General features: G+C 38.5%; 1 protein-coding gene and 1 pseudogene across 2 annotated transcripts in view; both read left to right on the top strand.

Moving 5' to 3' along the window:
- The first annotated feature begins 86 nt into the window (after positions 1-86).
- Positions 87-15,619, top strand: LOC147827795 (cyclin-G1 pseudogene; annotated as a pseudogene). Its single transcript, XR_015452100.1, has one exon. The product of XR_015452100.1 is annotated as a cyclin-G1 pseudogene (transcript).
- The window catches only part of Ctxnd2 (cortexin domain containing 2), a 43,101-nt gene continuing 26,217 nt past the window's right edge, over positions 92-16,975 (top strand). Inside the window, exon 1 of the mRNA XM_087213394.1 lies at positions 92-167. The gene's annotated coding sequence lies outside the window, so the exon portion shown is untranslated. The remainder of the gene's footprint in view (positions 168-16,975) is intronic.

Raw genomic sequence — 16,975 nt, forward strand, 5'->3', positions numbered from 1 at the left:
AGGGTAGGCGGGGTCACCACCACCCCAACCCACCCCTGTCAGCCTCCTTGGAAAGGTGACCAATGGAAACGCAGAATCGACCCGCGGGCGGGGCCAGCCGGTCCAGCGGCGGCCGGGAAAGGAAGAAGTCCAGCTGCTTGCCCAATCCCGCCTTCTTTGCGTCAGAGGTCAGTGACCGAGTGACGTCAGTGAAAAGCAAGGAAAATGGGTATTTACTGAAAAGTTTGTTTTGGCTTTGGATTCGCCGGGGTGTTCTCCATACAGAAGATTTATTTTGTAAATCCTCTCTAGGTGTTCTAATACCTAAACTTCGTCGCATGGTGATTAGGTTTAGTGGCTTATTTTTGAAAGCCTTCGATGGAGCTGGTGGGGTAAAATGATCTGTGAGCCTGGCGATCCAGGTACTGACAGCCAAAACGGGAGGCAATGGATGAAGAAGGTATTTTAAGAATAGGGTAGCTTCCTTTGATCGAGGATATGGACAACGCAACAGGATTTTAGTAAAGAAGTGACAAGATGACGACAGTAAAATAGGAAGCGTTCAGCACTTCGAGCCACTATTTTTTTTTTAACTCACTTAATCCCCACTACACTGTCAGGTAGATTCTACTATTATTTCCATTTTGTAGGTAAGGAAAGAGAAGCAAAGGGGTTAAGCGAGGGACACCAAGTAAGTCCAGTAATGGTGTGGAAGGCAGACAGAAGGAGCCTGACGCTGGAAGCCTGTTCCACCTATCCCTGTTTTCCATAGTTTTAGCACTGCCAGGAACTACCTTTTCACGTGTCTTTCACAGATTGTTTGATATAAATCTAATTAAAATTTCAACAAAAGGGCGTGGTGGTGCATGCCTGTAATCCCAGCACCCTGGAGGCTGAAGCAGGAAGATCGCCGAGAGTTGGAGGCCAGCCTGGGCTACACAGTGAGGACTACACAGCGAGACCTTGTCCCAAAAATTTTTGTCAACAAAATTCCTAATATGCTATCAAGCATCTTTGCCTTCTTAGGTTTTACCATATGTGTACTATAAATATTACATTGACCGGGCCAGAGATTTAGCTCAGTGGTTCCCCGCCTGCCTCAAAAGTGTAAAGTCCTGAGTTCGATCTCCGGTACAAAAAAAAAAAAAGGTTACGTTGATCTATTTTTCTCATTTAGTTAGAAGCCAATCCATTTTAACATAATTTGACTATTGTTTACATTTTTAAATGTTTATCTTTGGTTTCATTTTGCTGTATTTCTAATTCACCAAAAAGGAAAAAAAAATTATCCATTTAAAAGAAGTACATTTAGAGGGTATATCTCATGTTGGTCAGTGTTTGTTTGTGAGATTGGGAATTGAATCCAGGTCCTTCACGTTGAGATACATCCAGAACTTTTTTTAAAATTCTTTATTTTTGGAGTCTCACTAAATCCCTAATTGCTCCAGCTGGGTTTGAACTTGTGATCCCTCTGCCTCAATTTCTCAAGAGCGCTGGGCTTGCCAGACTTAGTGGCAAACTCCTGTGATCCCAGCACTTGGGAGGCTGACGGAAGAGGATGACCCAAGAGGATCGCTGTGAGTTTGAGATCAGCCTGGGCTACATAGTGAGTTCAGCCTGAACTCTATACTACCAGGAGAGCCTGTTTCAAAAAAAAAAAGTCCTGGGTTTGGGGTGGATTTGCACTACCACACCCAACTATTTTGTTCTTTAACCATATTTTGAAGAAAAAATTCAAGAATGTAATGGCAGCGCCTTTGCTTAGTACATACAAAGCCCCAGGTTCAGTCTTCAACACTGCAAAAAAAAAAAAATTTTTAAGAATTATATAAAAGCCTAAAAAGTAGTGATGCAAGGCTGGGAGTGTAGAAAGTTTGCCTAACGTGCATGGGGTCCCAGATTCAATACCCAGTATTGCAAAAGAAAAATAAAAGTGATAATGATGAAAAAGTTAAGTACTTTCATTTAAAAATATACAGTAAAGACAGCTAAGTACTGAACAAGTGCAGATATAGAATATGAATTATGTGTTTTTAAATGTGGTAAATTCATGCAAGCAGCCAAAAAAAATTAAATGGGAATTAAATAGGAAGTACAACTATGAATATCTAAAAATTGGATTTTATTGGGACAGGAATTCATTTGTCTTTCACTTACTGCACCTTCACTTTTAGGAAATTTTGTCAGTGATTTGGAAAGTCATATCAAGACATTTTAAACAAAATACAATAACTTCCCTACCAAGTAATATGTATTCCTTCAGAATAATGTGAAATAATGTTTCTTAATATGACATAGATTTTTCTTTTATTCTTTCACTACTAGGAATTGAACCCATGGGATACTGAGTTACATCCCAAGCCCTTTTTAAAATTTTTATTTTTCTTTCACTAAATTGCCCAGGATAGCCTCAAACTTGCAATCCTCCTGCTTCAGCCTCCTGAGAAGCTGGGATTACAGGTGTGTGCCACTGTACCCCACTGACTGAAGTCTATGGATAAAATAGATCAAGTTACATGCAAAAGAATGGCCAAGGTAAGCAAAGTAAACTAGGTCCCATAAAATAACTGTAATATAGTGGAAAGAGGACTGCGACTTGGAATTCGAAGATCAGATCTCCCTAGACCTGCATCACAACTTATTCCATCTCTTAGACATGACGGGCTACATTTTTTAAATGTGCACTGAGAAAATAGCATGAAAAAAAGGGAAGAATGGCATTAAATAAATCTTTCTGAAAGAATGGGAAGTACCTCGACTTAGGCCTAATAACATTTAAATCTGGGGTCCTTGCCGAAAGACCTGTCCTGAATCACAACTACTGTACATAAAATCTCTGTCCTCAGCAGCTGAAAACACTCTGGACCCTCTTAAAATGTAAATGCAAATTTCAGAGTACAGCCCAAGTGGGCGGGGTGTGGTGGGCGATAAAGCCCAGAGAATCTAAGCACATATTTATAGAAAAATGGTAGAAATCATTTTCTGACAGAGATGTTTATGCAAATAGCTACAATGTCAAAAAATATTTCTATTTCATTTGTAGAAAAATAAGCTATTAGCAAAATTATCAAACATCACACAGAATCATGATCTGTCACATGATAAGGCAGCATTGATTCCATGACTGCTGACAGGTGTTTGCTTTCTGCATGGATACTGCTCATGAACCTGGTTTGGTGGTGGCTCCACTCCAGGTAGTGGATTGCAATTTTTTTTGTTTTTGGTACCAGGGATCGAACTGGGGTTCTTGCACTTGCAAGGCAGGCAGCGGAACCACTGGGCTAAATCCCTGACCCTGGATTGCAATTCTTAATAGCATGATTCTTAACATTAAGAATGAAGTGTCAGCAAGTTTGAGGCCAGCCTGAACTACATAGTGAGACCCTGTCTCGAAAAAAAAAAAAAAAAAAATGAAGTGTCAGGATTTTGTAACTGAATAGTATATGAGGTACATAAGGAGAAATTCCCAGAAACTTCCTGATTGGTTTATTAAAAATTCAAGGGCCAGGGACTTAGCTCAGTGGTTGTGCTGCCTGCTTTGCAAGCACAAGGTCCTGAGTTCAATCCCAGGTACCAAAAAAAAAAAAAATTCAAGTTACACACCCAGGCATGGTGGCATATGCCTGTAATCTCACCACTTGGGAAGCTGAGGCAGGAGGATCACCAAAAGTTTGAGGCCAGCCTGGGTTATATAGTGAGTTCAAGGCCAGCCTGAATTACAGAGAAAGACCTTCTCTCAACCCCCTCCCTCCAAAACTTCAAGTTACAGAAGAAGGCATTTATTGTTTAGTAAGAGTTACTCTATAAGCTATGAGGCAGCCTGATGGAATTGTAGCTCTGGATGCAGGACGGACGTGGTTCTTACAATAACTATTTCTCCTGGTTTTGATTCAACACAGGTACAATAAATTAGTACAAACCATAAAAACTGTAAAATAGCAGCCAGTGAGAATAATCTTCACAAAACAGTAGGTAAATAGGTCCTTTTTTGCAGAGAAGTATAGAAGCCAGTAATAGGTAAGATGCGTTCACAATTTTTAAATAGTGGAAGGCAGTGAGGTCCCGGGGGGGGAACCCTTGAGGACAATGATGGGACTCTGGCTCCTCTGCATTCCCTGTTTCCCATCCTCAATGAGGTGGGAAGCTTTCCTCTGCCCTGCACTCCCTACCATGGCTGCTGCCTGGGCACAGGCACAAAGAAACGGGACTGACTAACCATGGGCCCAAGTAAACCATCTTCTTCTGACCTCGGTTGATCTCAGTTATTTTCTCTCAGTGATGAAAAGCTGGCTAACAGACCATGGATTTTTTTAAGTGCATATTTTTAAAAACTCATACAAGCTAGGGATGGTGGTGCATGCCTATAATCCTAGCCCTTGGGAGGCTGAGGCAGGAAGATCGTCACAAGTTTAAAGCCAGCCGGAGCTACATAGTGAGACCTGTCTCAAAACGAACAAAAACAAAACCTGTACAATATGACTTGTCTTCTAGTTTGTTGAAGTAATGGGTCAGGCAACATTTGACACAGTGATGTCTGTCAAAACAACTGGGCACCAAAATGTTAGCACTATATCCAACTGGAAGACACTCCCCACAGAGGTAACTATTTGATGGTCCTCAGCCACTCTGGCTCTGCTGCCTCTGGACAGCCAGCTTAACTTTCCTTCTCTAGTGCTAAGTCTCCTCAGGCATTTAAGACTTCTTCCTTTTCTTCACACAAAGTCTCAGCTTAAATGAGGAGTGGCTCAGTATGTCCAGGGCCCTACGGTCAATCCTCAGCACAAAGAAAAGAAGAAAAGAACAACAGTGGAGTTCTTCTGAGTGTTGCAGTCAAAGTACATCCATCCTCTGTTTGCTTGAGTGCCAGCACAGATAGGTTTTTGCTGACCCGGAAGAACCCCTTCCTTACCCTGGAAGACAGTGACTTTTTTCTGTCGTATCAGAAGGTCCAACCTCAGGAGTGATTGGCTTCTCCATAAGTGCTAATTTTGAAAACCTGCACCTTAGAGGCAGATGCAGTCCAGATGATTTTTAAGAATATGGTATCAGGATCTTTTTTTTTTCTTTCCTTTTTCTTTTATGGACTGTGGACTGAGCCCAAGGAGCACTAAACCACATCCTGAGCCTATTTTATGGTTTTCTGGAACTGGGTCTCACTATATATTCAGGCTGGCCTTGAACTCACTATGTAGCCCAGGCTGTTCTCAAACTCACAGCGATCCTCCTGCCTCAGCCTACCAAGTGCTAGGATTACAGGTGTGTGCCACCACACCTGGCTTTTTTTTTTTTTTGGTAGTGGGGGATTGAACGCGGGACCTTGCGCTTTTGAGGCGGGCACCAGAATCACTGAGCTAAATCCCCTGTGCCTATTTTTTATTTTGAGATGGATCTTACCAAATTGCCCAGGCTACTCTCAAACTTGTGATCCTCTTGCCTCAGCCTTCTAAGTAGCTAGGATCACAGGCATCCATCACCACTACCTGGCAAAATATCAGAATTTTGTAAGACCAGAAGATGATGCAAATGTCTTGCCTGCCAAGAGTTTAATATTTCCCAACACATGGCAATTTTCTTTATTCATCAGAGAAAAAAATGAATGACACATTATTGAACATATTCTAAACCACATCCAAATGTTGTAACAAAATGGAAAAAAATACTTCCTGGAACTGAATGCAACCAATGCACCGAACATAACTACTGCTCTTTCCCAAATTGCAACTTTCAACTTTTAAGGTTACTCTGTATTCTTGCACTTAGAATTTGATAACCTGAAGCTATTTTCAGTTTATAACTCCCCTTGCTAATAGATCCATTATAGCTCCAACTATTCAGAATTATCAAGTAGCCATCAGACAGCCCTTGCCATATGTGCAAACTCTGTAAATCAAGTTTTATAATGTTAGTAGAGCTAAAAGTTAAGAAATTAGTTGATCATGCTGGGTATAGTGGTACAAGCATGTAGTCCCAGCATTCTGGGAGACTGAGACAGGAAAATCACCAAGTTTGAGCCCAGCCTGGGCAACTTAGCTACTTAGCAAGACCCTGTCTCAAAATAAAATATGAAAAAAGAACTGGAGATATAGCTCAGTGCAAGGGCCCTAGGTTAAATCCCCAGTACCAAAAAAAGAAAGAAAAGAAAGACAGACATTAGTTGATTGTGAAGCCTGACCTATATGTTTTCACGTGCATTTTTTTAGTTTATGATATTAAACAGATAGTATTATTGATACTAATTGTAAACTGTTTCTGGATGTTGTAGCACACGACTAACTGTAATCCAGTACTCAGGACTTTGAGGCAGGAGGATAGCTGAGTTCAAGGCCAGCTTGGGCTACATAGTGAGTTCAAGGCCAGCCTGAACTGCATAGGGTTACCCTGCCTCAAAAAAAATTTTTTAGCGATTATATATTCTGTTGTCTTTTTTATATATATTCTGTTATTTTAACCATTACGTAAAACAACTTTTTTGTTTTGGGTTTTTTTTTTGTGGTTCTAGGGATTGATTCAATGATCTCTCACAAGGCAAGAACTCTTATCACTGAACTACATCTCTAGCCCATGTTAAATGAATTTATTTACTTAGAATAGTAGTCTTCAGATGTGTCAAAGTTTTATGAAGTATCCATAGATAGAACTGCCAGATTTATCAAATAAAGATACAAGAAGTATGATCTGAGCTGAGTGTAGTGGCACACATCTGTAATCTCTCCTACACAGGAAGCTGAGGCAGGAGGATAACAAGTCCAAGGCTAGCCTGGGCAACTTCCAGGACTCTGTCTTCAAATGAAAAATAAAAACAGCTGGGGATATAGCTCAGTGGTAGAGCAGCCTGGGTTTAATCCCTAGTACCAATGGAAAAAAAATGTATGATTCAAACATTGCATAGGAAACATTCACACTAAAGGATTGCTGATATTTTATCTGTCAACCCTACTCATCAGAGCTTAAAATTTTAAGGAACATGAGTTATTTGGGGGAGAGGGAAGACCCAGTAAATTCACTTAGGTAAGTAGTTACTGCTGAAATCCAGAGGAGAAATTACGAAGAATTGGTGTATATCAATGAAATTGGAAAGAAAATAATTGCCACAAATACTGTTGTTACCAAATTAACAGAAAGACCTACCATATAATTAAATATGGAATAAATAAATATGGAATAAGCAGTAATGTCAAAAGCTTTTGGATTTCAGTAACAGAGACAGTCATTCTGGCTGACTTTAAATTCGTTATGTAGCCCAGGCTGGCCTTGAACTCAAGACAGTCCCGCCTCAGCCTCACCAGTGTTGACACTGCAGGCATGCACCACATGCCCAGCTTAAAAATAGTTATTAAACAAATGAAATCATACAGCACCTGCCAAAAAAAGAAGTGGAGCCTAGATCTAAATTTGTGCATCAACTGCAAGAACATCAGCACCAATGTTAAAAGAGATTTTTAAAAAATGTTTATTAGTACATGTTTGCAGTATATAATGATCATATTCATTGTGGCAAATTGGTACATATGCTTAACCCTAACCCTAACCACCATACCTGGTTTAAAGGAGCTTTTAAAAAGAATTTCTTTTAAAAAAAAAAAGAGAGAGAGAGACTTGGCTGGTTAAAGCAGCTGTCTAGTAAAGACACAGAAGGAAAAAAAGGAGGTAAATATAATGCCTCAAGAAATGCTTGTTGTAACAGGGAGATAGATCTTTTGCAAATGGGAAGGGGACCAAAAGATTTGGAGGGGTGGACATAAAAAACTATTAAGATGGGTTTATGTACACGTGCCAACTCTCTATGATGAAGGTAATCATATACTGCAAACATGTACCAGTAAAAATTTAAAAAAAGAAATATTTCTTTTAGATCATGGAGGAAGTTTAAGAGGTAATCTGGAAAGAATCTGACAATAAGAAGCCAAAGGAGTTTCAACATAAAAACAGTGAGGCGAGCGTGGGGGCACATGCCTGTGATACCAGCACTCGAGGCTGAGGCAGGAGGAGGAGGGTGAGCCTAGATAGTTTAAGGCTGGCCTGAACTGCACAGTGATAGTCTGTCTCTACATACACACATACATACATAAAGATAGATAGATAGATAGATAGATAGATAGATAGATAGATAGATAGCTGGGGATATGGCTCAGTATGAAGACCCTGAGTTTAATCCCTAGTACCAAACACACAGAGGGGAAAAAAAAAAAAGATAAGAGTTTGAAGACCAGTTTGGGGGCACACACCTGTCATTCCAGCACTCAAGAGGCTGAGGCAGGAGGATCACCAAGAGTTCGAGGCCAGTCTGGTCTATATAGTGAGTTCAAGGCCAGCCTGGGCTACATATTGATTTCAAGACCAGTCGGAACTATATCTTGAGACCATGTCTAAAAAAAAAAAGTAAAGGTGAAAAAAAATGTCTTTTTTTTTCCTGTTTTTTGTTTTGTTGTAAAGTACATCTGTAGACTGAGCTTGTAGAAAGGGCCAAATAAAACATGCAAGACACTATGTGGCATTTTGAAGTGGAAGAAAGAGAAGTTAAACTCATGGGTGATGACTTTGGTTCTCTAGGATAATTAATAGGTGAAATTTCTATTGAGAATAATGTAGAGATGGAGTTGGATATAACTGTACAAGTAAAGCAGTTGGAAGTCAACTTGGTATGAATAAGATTGTCAAATGAGAACCTAGCCAGACAAAGTTGGAAGGCATAAATTTTCATGAAGCTACAGCACAATGTTAGTAATTTCTCTGTCAATACTACTTAGAAACCTAATGCAAGAGAGTGAACAGAGAGCAGTTCTCCCAGATTTGGAGACCTAATAGAAGACCTAACAAATTAGATCAGTTTCTTGGAATGGAAGATTCCAGAGGTCCCGAAGCAGCACAGTTTAAAAATCTGAAGAAGGGAATGAGATCAGCCTGGGAAACAAGTGAGGCCAGAAGTTACTAGATTGAGAAGAGAAGTTGACATTGATAGAAAACAGGTTCAAAAGTGACGGAGAGGTGCTGGGAACATGTTTCATAAAAAGTTATGAACAAGGGCCAGGGATTTAGCTCAGTGGTTTTGCTGCCTGCTGCGCAAGCACAAGGACCCGAGTTTGATCCCTGGCACCAAAAAAAAAAAGTTATAAACAAATACAAATATTTAATATATATATATTTTCAGATAGATAAACATGCACCTTGAAATCAGTAAGTAAAAGATGAGAAGCCCCATCAAAAGGGATCGGTAGGGCAATCTCCAAAAGATACACAAACAACAGAGCCTTAAAACTATAGTAATTAGAGAAGTGCAGTTTTTAAAAAGCTGAGATATGATCTTTTAGCCCATTAGCTAACCAAAAATCTCAGAAATTGAGAGTAATTTATATTCTTAGAGCTACGAAAAAATAGTCACTTTCATGCCTACTTGTGGGAGTAAAAATTGTTATAACCTATTGAAATTCTAAACATGCATGTCCTGTAACCTTTATATTTTTAATATTTTGAGAAATTTGCCACACACACAAAAAATTTTTTTTGAGACAGGGTCTCACTAAGTATGCAGTTTAAGCTGGCCTTGAACTCACTATGTATCCCAGGTTGGCCTTGAACTCAACTCATGGCAATCCTCCTGCCTCAGCCTCCCAAGTGCTGGGATTACAGAAGTGTGCCAACCCAACCAGCACAAAAAATATTTTCACAAGTTCCCAGACAAATATGTACAAGGATATTCACTGCACTGCTGGTATATGTATTAGTCACTTTCTCTTCACTGTGATAGAATGCATGACGCCCAGAAATTAAAGGAAGAGAGGTTTATTTTGGCTCATGTTTCAGTTCATGGTTGACTGGCTCACAAGAAGAAATACCATGGCAGAGGGACATAGCAGAGAAAAACTGCTTGCTTCACGGCAACCAGCAAGCAGAAGGTGAAGGGAGAAGCTGGGAAAGGAGATACACCCTTCCAGTTCATGCCCTCAGTGACTCTCCTGTTCTGACCACACTCCATCTCCTCACAGCAAATCAGCTATGATGCCCCCATAATCCAATCAGCTTTTTTCTTTTTCTTTTCTTTCTTTTTTTTTTTTTTTTGGTACTGGGGATGGAACTCGGGACCTTGTGCTTTTGAGGCAGGTGCCAGAACCACTGAGCTAACCGCCCCCGCCATTCCAATCACCCTTCAAAAGCCCCACCTAGTGAGCATATGAGGTTTTTTGTTTTGTTTTGTTTTTGTGGTACCAGGGATGGAATTCAGGTCCTTGAGCTTTCGAGGCAGGCGGCGGAACCACTGAGCTAAATCCCTGGCCCAAGCATATGAGGTTTTGAGGGGACATCTAGATTTAAACCTTAACATTCCACCCTGGCCCCCAAAGACTCATGGATATCTCTTCATGCAAAATCCATTTACTCCATCGCTAAGAGCCGCCAAAATCCTAACAGTTCCAGCTTTGCTGAGAAGTCCAAGTCCAGAGCCTCCTCTGAAACTCAAAGCAAACTCTTAGCTGTGATCCTCTGTAAAAATAAAAGAGAAGGTTAAACACTGCCAGTGCACAGTGGCACAGGATAAACATTCCCATTTCAAAAAGAAATATAGGGACTGGGGCTGGGGATTTAGCTCAGTGGCTATGCTGCCCTCACAAGGGCAAGGACCCAAGTTTCATCCCCAGTACCAAAAAAAAATATTTGGGGATTTAGCTCAGTGGTTCCACTGCCTGCCTCTCAAGCAGAAGGACCCGAGTTCGATCCCTGGTACCAAAACAAACAAAAAAACAAAAAAAGAAATATAGGGACAGAAACTAGGGGGACCAAAGCACGACTGAAACCCAGCAGGGCAAATATTAAATCCCATAGTGCAGTGTCCAGCACCCAGGTAAGCTGTGGTGACGTGAACTCCAACAGCTTGGTGGTCCTGCTGCTATAGCATTGCCTATAATTGCAGCCCTCATGGTGTATTTCTTTCTTTCTTTTTCTTTTTTTTTTTTTACACTAATCATAATCTTTTTAATGTTTAAATACCATTAGAATTCAACTTTGATCATTTGTGGAAATTTCCATGCAGGCTCAGTGGAAAATGTTCATATGTTTACATATCTTACTCTTCAGAGAAGTCACCTTTAGACCTCTTGGATATATCACTCTTTCCTATGAAAATGTAAGCGACTCATAAGTTCTCCAAATTTCAGTATTAAGGAGTAGTTACTCATGTTGTCTTTCCACGTTTCATAAGTTCTCAATTTGTCGTAATAACTTCCTTTTTTCAAGTTGAAATCTGATCCAGTTGCTTTTAAATAACTTTCTTTTTCCCATATTTCTTTCCAGGAGTCTTTGAATTTTTCCAAATAACTTTCTTTTTCAGATTCTTCCTTCCATATTCCGTCTCCTTTTTTTATAGCCATTAATTCAGCTTTAAATAATTTTCTGTGAATTGTCCAGTAAGTTTTGGAATTATAATTCAGCCCTTTAACAAGAACAGTTTTGGCTGGGGATTTAGCTCAGTGGTTTCGCCCCCTTCTGTGCAAGCGCAAGGAACCGAGTTCAATCCCCGGTACCAAAAAAAAACAAAAAACAAAGAATAGTTTTGCCCAGGCCTCTTCGCAAAATTTCTTCATTCAGATTCACATTAAAATATCCACCCTTGAATTTAAAACAAAAGACAAAACAAAAAACCCACACACATAGAAACTATTTAAGAAAATTGTTATTATACTGAAACATCTTATTTATCTTAAAATAAATCACTTAGAAATTTCAACCCTTCACAAAATAGCCAAAAATATTAACAAAAGGGTTCTCAGGAGCTTAAAACAGCTACTGCTAAGTCCAAGAATTTTATTACTGTAAGAGATCCTTCTCAAAGTCAATTGATTCTTTATGACATAGAATTCTCTACAGACTCTTTTGGTCTCCACCCTCAAAGAGGCATAGAAGCAACGTAGCATAGAAAGCATTTTTTTTTTGGTTTGTTGGTGGCTGTTTGCAGAGACAGCAGGTACACAATTCTGGCACAAAGATAGGAGCCCACAGCAAAGGAAAGTAAAAAAGCAAAAAGTAGACAAACCCAAAAGGAACTGTTACAATTAGGTTCGGAATTGTAGTGTCTAAAAGGGCACTTGCATGTACATTTTTTTAAAGACCTCCCTCAAAATAATTAACATAAAAACAATCTTGGCTCTTGAATTTTCATCCTTCTGGAAATTTCATTCCAGGAACAATTCACTTCCTAATGAAAATGGATAAATGGAATTTTTCTCCCACTAATTCATAGTACTATATACTATATATACTATATACTAATTCATAGTATAGATAAATATTTCACAGCTAAGTTCTAAAAATAAGAAAATTCCAGGTTAAAATTAGGAAACATTTTTCTAAGGCCACGTAACGGCATAGAGTAACCTTTTAAAAATATTTTTAAATAAAAGTAAATAAATTTTATTCCTCTAAACACAGTAACTTTTGGTAGTGGTCTGACCGGGAGGAGGGCAGTGCAGTCTCACGACCCTGCGGAGACCTCCACCCAGGACAGTTCTCCCTCCCAGCCTCTGCCATCCTGCCCTCGCCTCTCGTATCCGATACCGTGGGGCGAGGTGAGAGCAGACCCCGGGAGGGTGGTCACAGGGTGGTCACGTCGAGGAGCCGCAGTCTCTAGCAAGATGATGGGAGTCCTGACAACAACTGACTCCCAGAAACTGCTACACCAGCTGAGTACCCTGTTGGAACAGGAAACCAGATGTCAGCCAAAGGTCTGCGGCTTGAGACTAATTGAGTCTGCACATGGTAATGGCCTTAGAATAACTGCAAGACTGAGGGACTTTGAAGTGAAAGATCTTCTTAGTGTAACTCAGTTCTTTGGCTTTGATACAGAGACATTTTCTCTAGCTGTGAATTTACTGGACAGATTCCTATCTAAAATGAAGGTACAGCCCAAGCACCTTGGGTGTGTTGGACTCAGCTGCTTTTATTTGACTGTAAAATCAATAGAAGAGGAAAGAAATGTCCCATTGGCAACTGACTTGATCCGAATAGGTCAGTATCGGTTCACGGTTTCAGATTTAATGTGAACGGAAAAGATTGTATTGGAGAAGGTGTGTTGGAAAGTCAAAGCTACCACTACCTTTCAATTTCTACAACTCTATTATTCTCTCATTCAGAAGAGCTTGCCATTTGAAAGGAAAAACAACCTAAATTTTGAAAGACTAGAAGCTCAGTTTAAGGCATGTCACTGCAGGATCCTATTTTCTAAAGCAAAGCCTTCTGTGTTGGCCTTATCTATCATTGCATTGGAGATCCAAGCACAGAAGTGTGTAGAGTTAACAGAAGGAGTAGAATGTCTTCAGAAACATTCCAAGATAAATGACAGAGATCTGACCTTCTGGCAAGAGCTTGTATCCAAGTGTTTAACTGAATATTCATCAAACAAGTGTTCCAAACCCAATGTTCAGAAGTTGAAGTGGATTGTTTCTGGGCATACTGCACGGCAGCTGAAGCATAGTTACTATAGAATAACTCATCTTCCAACAATTCCTGAAATGGTTTCTTAATTGGTAATTTTGGTTGTTATTCTCTGTATAGAGAAAATTGTATAATTTTCTTCTACAATTGAAGTCTTGAAATATTATCTTCAAAATAAACCAACTGGACTTGGAATAGCAAAAGGGAAAAATTAGTATCACCAGTCTAGCCAGCTAATATTTGAAGGCATTTGCTATATATAAGGTACAATACCCTAAGGGCCAGGCATGGTGGTGCATGCCTGTAATCCTAGCACTTGGGAGGCTGAGGCAGGAGGATCGTCATATGAGTTTGAGGCCAGCCTGGGCTACATAGTGAGTTCAAGTTCAGCCTAAATTACATAGTGAGACCCTGTCTCAAAAAAACTTTAAAAAAAACCCTTAGGAATTTCCAATCTCTGACATATATGTTAACCATTTCATTAAATTAGAAGCTTAGAGAACAACATCCTCTTTAATAATCTGAAAAAAAAAATTTTTTTTTTTTGGTACCAGGGATCAAACTTGGGACCTTGCACTTGCAAGGCAGGCACCAGGACCACCGAGCTAAATCCCGACCCAATAATCTGAATTTTTAAGGTAGTGCTGAAGTAATGCTTTTTTAATTGCACATTTTGCTAACTGTAGCCCTAAGCTTTAGCTCATTTAAAGTTATAATAGAACCAAAAGTTTGGTCCATATATGAACTATTTGGAGACTGTTAGCTTATAAGCAGAATCATTATGAACTTGAATGTTATACCTAAAGAAAAAGTAATACAAAGTGGATGATTGCTTTTGGGCTTCTGAAAATTGCCAGTATGTCTCAACATACTGCTATTGCAACTGGAATAATAGAAAGTAATTATATTCATAAAAAATATAAATTCAGTGACTGCATATATTCTATATGTTCTTGCCATCTAAATTTATTAACTTACAGTAATGATTTATCTTTTCCTACTCCAAACTAAATTTTACTATTTAATATATCCACATATGATTATAAAACTTGGGCATGAAAAATTTACTTTTAACAGCTAGTAGTATTTAGATAAACTTTTGATAATTGGGGGTTTTTGTTCTTTATATAAATAGTATTATTGCAGCAACAAAAAAATTTCTTTGAAGCCTTTCTCCACAGCCCTGAACTATGGATTCCATAATGTTATCATTGATTTAAATTATGAACCCTCGGGTCGGGGATTTAGCTTAGTGGTGCCACCGCCTGCCTTGCAAGCACAAGGGCCTGAATTCAATCCCTGGTACCAAAAAAAACCCAAAAACAAAATAAATTATAAACCCTCAAAACATCACAACTAGATTAGTATGATGTTCTCCATCTTTGGAAAACTGCCTAATTAATATAATGCTGCAGTAAGATTGTTGAGATTTGAATTCATCTGTAAAGCTAAAGACATAAATGTGAAACAATACAAGCCTGAAAAGGTGAACTGTGAATCTTCATTTATAACATTAATTTAACTTTCTATACTGGATCAATATATTATAGTTAGGTGATTTGGAAAATGGTAACCTACTTAATTTAAATGTTAAATTTTAAATTATGAGGTTTACATCAAAACCAACATTTCACACATGTACTTTTTAAAGGCATAATAAAGGTTATATTCTAGATAATGTAATGGTTTCTTGGCACCCATTATCCAAGTAATAGACAGTTCAGAGATGAGAATGTTATTGCTATATGGGAATTACATTTACATTTTAAAACATTTTGTATTAAGCCAAAATGCAGACCTACTAAGTTTGACATATTCATTGAGCTATCTTTAATGTTTCTTCTAAAAAACAGGTGACATTTGTATCATTGATAAAAATTTCTATACAGAATCTACTTCCTCAGTCTTATCTAGTTCCATTTTTTTAAAAATATGTTTTATTACATTACATAGTTAAGTCAAAATCAATTACCACTCTGAAAACTTGCTTTACCCTAAGTTCTGGCTAGATAAAGCACTCCAGGTTTTACTACGGACTGTTTCTATAAAACTGTCACTGCTTCCTGTTTTGTTTTGTTTTGTTTTGTTTTTTTAAGGAATAGGATATACATTCACAAATTTCCATAATGTGTTTTAAGAAAAGTAAGGAGGCACGGCCATAATTATGAGATTGCTGAGGTAGTGTTTGGAATTCTCTATATGAGCCAATCAATATAAGGAAATGTACATATATTATTAGTGTTGTAAACAGTTAATGCAGGGCTGGGGATTTAGCTCAGTGGTTCCACCACCTGCCAGTTCAATCCCTGGTACTAAAAAAAAAAAAAAAAACAGTGCAGCCTGAAGCCTGAGTCTATCCAGAATGGATGTAACCAATTTTGACATCATGTTACAGATAACTAAGCATTGAAAAATAAACCAAAGAATCACAGTATATTCTACCTTTAACTTTTTGTAAACCATGTTTTGTGGATATCTTCAGTTTTACCATAAGGCTGATAAATTTCAATATTTTGAAAACATCAGTATTAATTTTAAGTTGGCAGAGGTAAACCTAACCAACTACCTTTGTTTGGCACTAAGAGATATACCTTTCAATAAAATTATTGAAATACAAAAAAAATACAGTAACTTTTGATACATGATGACAAAGTTATAAAAGGTTAATAACAATTCCCTTTTTTTTTTGGCGGGGGGGGGGGGTACCGGGGATTGAACTCGGGACCTTGGCTAGTGAGGCAGGTATGGCACCACTGGGCTAAATCCCCGGCCCAAGGTTAATAACAATTATGAAGGCTTTATCATGTTTGTCTCAATTTTGAAAATTTTATGAGCTCTTCCCCTTGAACCAAAATCAGAATGAAAATTTCAACACCACACACTCATTAAAGTCAAACAGGAGGAGTAAACATTCACAAATAAGCATACAGCAGGTTTGTTAACCTAGGAAGTGATGTAAGGTAAGTGTATCTAAGATGGAGGTGAGCTTGGAAGCCAGGAAGAGTTGGGCTTGAATACGGGCTCTCTCCACCTGGTTCCTCTGGCAAAAGCAATGATCTCTCCTACCAGTTCCACCTGTGAATGGGATAAAACTCCATAGGGTGCTCATGAGGATAAATGAAGTAATATAATGCAGCATTTAGCTCAGTATCTGGCACATGGCAGACATTCAAAATATTCTGTTATCTTCATTGTAATAATCCTCTTTTTTGATAATTGTTACTCTTCAACTTAAAAGAGAAATTAATATTTTTATAAGGGTTTGGGGAAGTTTGATACAATTTGGTATGATAAAATTACTTTAAGATCCTTCAGCTAATTAGTTTTGGATAATTCTTATTTTGAAAGAATTTAATATGATCTGGGCATACAAAAATTAATAATTTCATTAGACTTCCTATCAATAATTCAAAGTTTAGGGTTGAAGATTTAGCTCAGTGGTTCCACTGCCTGCCTCACAAGTGCAAGGTCCCATGTTCGATCCCCAATACCAAAAAGAAAGAAAAAAAAAATAATAATAATTATTATTATTATTATTCAAAGTTTAAACAATTAAAATTCTAATCATTTTAATGTG

Source organism: Heterocephalus glaber, unplaced genomic scaffold (assembly GCF_053883595.1).
Source record: "Heterocephalus glaber isolate CG9 unplaced genomic scaffold, H.glaber_assembly_v1.0 deba00001442, whole genome shotgun sequence".
NCBI lineage: Eukaryota > Metazoa > Chordata > Mammalia > Rodentia > Bathyergidae > Heterocephalus > Heterocephalus glaber.